Source organism: Neofelis nebulosa, chromosome 17, assembly GCF_028018385.1.
Source record: "Neofelis nebulosa isolate mNeoNeb1 chromosome 17, mNeoNeb1.pri, whole genome shotgun sequence".
In the NCBI taxonomy this organism is placed as follows: Eukaryota; Metazoa; Chordata; class Mammalia; order Carnivora; family Felidae; genus Neofelis; species Neofelis nebulosa.
In genome coordinates, this window is record NC_080798.1 from 56,167,783 (window position 1) to 56,173,133 (window position 5,351).

Here is a 5,351-nt window from a genome sequence, read left to right on the forward strand (position 1 = left end):
CTGGGTTTGAAGGCTGGTGATAATAGGTACCTACTAGTCAGGTCCTTTCCTTACCCAAGGTCAGGGGCTCACTAAGATCTCCATGGGACTTTGAGAATTCAAGTTGCTGGCACTGCGAAAGCAAGGCAAAGTAGCTGATGAATTTGATTAAAGCCCATGGTCTATGAGTGGAGTATCAGATTATTTTGGGATACAATTATTGGCATCCCTGTCTCCTCTAAAGGAAGGTAGGGGAGAACTCACCTATTTATCCTTCTGTTCATTTATCCATCTAGTTATCCATCCATCCCCTTTCTGTTCTCTCTACTTTGTGGTTCTCCTCAATAAGCAGACAAGTTCTTTCCATGTGGCTAGGGACAATGTCTGTTGATAGCCCTAGATTATTCATACTAACACAAAGGGAATTTCTCTCTTACATCATCTGTATGTCAATTCCAGTGAGGAAATACCACTGGCCTTTTTGGAATCACATGCCCTCAGTTACTGTGTTCAGTAAAACAGGATACTCCAGTAGGTAAGCTCATATCAGGCACCCACCCTGTGGCCAGAGGAGAAGGGAAAAAGAGGGGAATATCTAGGGCAGGAAAAACAAACTCACTAATAAACTACAATATCTATCACACTCTGTATCACACGTTCCCTCACTCCTCCACTGACATGAGTTCAACTCCCAAGTTAAAGCCTCCAAGATTGATGAAAAGGAAGTATGGATAGATACTGTTCCCACTTGCACATTTTGAACTTTATAGTTTAGCTTATTCAGTTTTATTTAGTGTGACTACCTCATTTCCCACCATATTGATTTATTTATTGAGTCTCTCTCTAATACAAAGGAAGAAGCAGGTAGAGAAAGTTCTGTAGTCAACTGACGGAAAAATGGTTTTCTTCATGGAATCAGCGAATACCAGCCTGTTTCTTCCTCCTTAGTTGCACAAACCATCCCCACGTCGGGGTAAGTATTACCTTGCATCCCTCTCCTCTGTACCTGTCCCCATTTCTCCATGTAGGATTTGTAACAGTGTCATCAGGACAGAGAGAAGTGAGGAGGTGGGCTGGTGGGATGGCGTGTGTGTGAAGGAGTAGAGAGAAGTCAGAAGAGGAGAAAGCAGACTTCTGGTTCTCCTCTGTGTGTGAGCGTGCACGCGCGCACCCACACACACACAAACACACCTGCACGCACAGGCACATTCATGTGGATTAGCTGATCAATGCTTTATTAAAAAAAAAAACAAACTCTGAAGTTGAGGGTAGTTTTGTGATGACTGATAGGACTCTGAACACCATCCCTTGTTCCAGGAAACTCACAAGGGGGGTAATTTGGCACTTGGTCAACAATTCCTGAGAGATTTTAAAAACAAAATAAGAGTGTTTGCAACTTTCTTTACAAGTCTTTCTAAATCTGAAGAAACAAACCCAATTGTTAACTAATAGCCAATAATATATTGGTTTACAGTGGATGCAATAATAATCTGTATATTTGGTGTATTTATGTTCATTCTATAAGTATTATTTGTCTGTTTTTAGTTACCCAGAGGAGTTTATGATTGATCTTTTCTTTTAAAGATATTTGTTAATTTCTGATGCTCATCATTGGTCAGGAACCCTTATCCCTTTACAAAAGTGAGTCCAAGGGAAAAAGAGTACTTTTATGCAATGATCTACTTCAAAACAACATTCAAGAGCATTCTGTAGCAAACAATTGGGAACTGCTGGTACTCTTTAGATTCTAATATAAACATGGTCAAAAAGTCTGGGCATGAGTTAGAAACAACTGAATATTAAAAATGCAAATGGAACAGCTGAACTCCAGGGAAATGCTTCATAAGCAGACAAAAGTACCATCAAAAATGCTGTAGTGGTGTTATGAAATTTTAATTCATGATCAAAAAATTTTCTTGCAAGTCCCAATACTTCTTTCCAATATATCTTTCAAATTATAGTGGGACCCGGTGGATAACTTTTTAAATATCCCTCAAATTGCAAGTAGATGAACATTTGGCCCAAATACTTTAAAATTCTTACTCTGGCTAAGCTTGGGGACTCAGTAGGAAGAGTTACATCAGCACAGACCAGCCCTGCCTCTTATATCTTACATCTTCTAGCAACCAGAATGTGTTTCAGGCACGCATTTTGGAGTTATGTTTAACAATCCCGAGACATCATCTCTATTCAGCCTCACAGCCTCCGGTGGAGACGAAGAGAATATTAAATAATCGAGAGGGCCTGCCATGAAATCTTGCAGCTCTTGAGTGAAGCTCGGCATCAGGGTGACTGCTTTTTAAAAAAATATTATGTTTGCATTTTGTTTCAGAAATAATATGCTTTAAGCTCTTAAAATGAGCATTATTGGGTGCTCAAGGTCAGGCACAACCTTGAGTGTTAATGGAGTGTTAAAAGAAACCGGTTTAAGGTAAATTCCATTGGTCTTATACTGAAAAAATTTATTTAGGTGCAGCTGAGCTTGCAAGCTCAGGTAAATCATCCACACTTGACAGCGGTGTGGAAAGAAAGCGGAAACAAGTAGAAAGCCAGTGTTTTGAGGTTCACAAAGGGCTTGAGGTATGGTGTGACTAGAGGTCTGTTGGATGTCTTAGCTTTCTATGGCTGTGTAACAAATGACCACAAGTTTAGCAGCTTAAACAATTCCCGTTTATTAGCCCACAGTTCTGTAGGTTAGATGTCCAGTACATCATGCCAACTTCTCTGCTCAGGGCCTCACTTAGCAGAAGTCAGGGTGATCGCTGGACTGAGTTCTCACCTGAAGGCTCTAGGGATGAATCCACTTCCAGTCACATCACTGTTGTTGGCAGAATTCAGTTCCTTGTGGTTGCAGGGTTGAGGTTCCCATTTTGTTGCTGACTGTCATCTTGGGCCCACATTCCTAGACCCATGGGCCCCTCCATCTTCAAGTCAGCAATGGCACGTCAAATTCTTCTTGTGCTTTATTTTATTTTATTTTATTTTATTTTATTTTATTTTATTTTTTTAATGTTTATTTATTTTTGAGAGGGAAAGACAGAGCACAACTGGGGGAGGGGCAGAGAAAAAGAAGGAGACACAGAATTCGAAGCAGGGTCCAGGCTCTGAGCTGTCAGCCTGACGTGGGCCTTAAACCCATGAACCGCAAGATGATGACATGAGCCAAAGTTGGACACTTAACCACCTGAGCCACCCAGGCACCCCTCTTCTTGCGCTTTGAAATGTTGATCTCCTCTGTTGTTGACCTTTAGACCCAGATTTATTATTTAAAAAACAATTTTTTTTTAATGTTTATTTATTTTTGAGACAGAGAGAGACAGAGCATGAACAGGGGAGGGTCAGAGAGAGAGAGACACACAGAATCCGAAACAGGCTCCGGGCTCCGAGCTGTCAGCACAGAGCCCGATGTGGGGCTCGAACCCACGGACCGCGAGATCATGACCTGGGCTGAAGTCGGACGCTCAACCGACTGAGCTACCCAGGCGCCCCTAGACCCAGATTTAAAGGGCTCCTGTGATTAGGTCAGGCCCACTCAGGTAATCTCCCTGTCTTAAAGTTAATTGGTTTGGGATGTAATTATATCTGTAAAATCTCTTTATAACATAAATAATTATGGCAGTGATATCATATTCACAGTCCTAGGTTATACAGGGTATGCATACCAGGGGATAGGACCTTGAGGGGCATCTCAGACTCTTTCTACCACCGTGGTGTTTGTTGAGACCCACACCCTGCAACCAGAGGCACTGCCTTTTAGAAGACTGAACTCCTGATGAGTCTGTTGGAAGGAGGGGGACAAAGGAATAATGATTCAGGCGGGGGTGGGGGGTTACCTTGAAACCACATGTGCCTTTTATCGGGTCTGCTTCCTAATGTAGCAGGCACCTTATTATGTCCTTCTTCAGACCTCAAAGAATAACATGAACTATCTAGAAGTCTTGATAAGTGAATACATGAACCTAGCTGGAGATGCAGGAAAGAGGCTGGCCTCCTCTTGTGCCACCACTGGGAAGCCATGAAAATTGGGAAAAGATGTCATTTAATTGGATACAGTTTTGTGGGCACTGCCTGGTCAGTTGGCTATCAGATCCGGGACAGTCCCACTCACCCCTCAGCCAGGCACCTTGTGCACAGTCATGTGCAGTGTCCCTGTGTAGACTCTGGGTCCAATACAAGTGGGCCTGGGCCTGGGCCTGGGCCTGTGTGGGCCTGGGCAGTAGACACAGAATTTTGTTGCATCTAGAGAGGGAGAAATATAAACACTATCAATTTACACAGCAAAGGGCAAAGGGCATAGAGAAGAGCTTCTCACCTCAGCACCATTGACCTTTGGAGCTGGACAGTCCTTTGTGGTAGGGGCTGTCCTGTGCATTGTAGGATGTTAGCAACACCTCTGACCTCAGTAGCATGCCCTCTAAATTGTGACAACCAAAAATGTTTCCAGACATGGTAAAATATCCCATCGGGGGCAAAATCACTCTCAGTTGAGAATGGCCATAGATGTATAAATTCTAGAACATAGGAAATCCCTCTAATATCCCATGGAAGCTTTCTGTCTTTTAGGACTGGAAGTGAGGAATGTAAATATTTTAGAAACCACAAGCAGTTATGTGACTGTAGGGCAGAATGTATGAGAGAGTGAGACACAGAGAGAGAGAGTGATCTCTTTGCTGACGTCCTGATCAAGTGGCATCTGAATACTGGACGTCAGTGCTGGTAGTCAGTGCTATTCCTGAGCTTTTAAATTACATGAGCCAATATATATATATATACATTATATATATAAGCCAATATATATATATATATATACACATTATATATATATAAGATTAGATTATATTATATCTTATATATATATCTTATATATATTATAATCTTATAAGATTATATTATATCAGTTTATTATTAGATTATTATTAGATTATATTATATATAATATATATGTATGTATGTATATATATATGTGTGTATATATGTATGTATATATATATATATAAAACTTAAGCCAATTTATGCCATTACTTTGGCTTTCTGTCACTCATACCTAAAGAGTCCTACTTGACACAAGGGGCATTGCAGAGAGAATAAAAAGGATTAATAATTAGGACACATCAGGGCCTTGTCATGTCCTTCATGCATGGGAGGCTGGTTGGGGTCAGGTGGTCAAAGGGCCTTGTATGCCATCCTGAGAGATTGGAACCAACACCGCAGAGGGTTGGTAGAATAAAGCCATTCAGCATTTCTGAAACTCTGAGTTTGGCTTTTATAGCCAGAAGGTATTGGAAAGCACCCCCATTCTCATTGTCTTAGATGTTTCACTTCCATTGTAGTAAAATAATGGAACTGGTATTAGGAATGAAAATCCATAAACA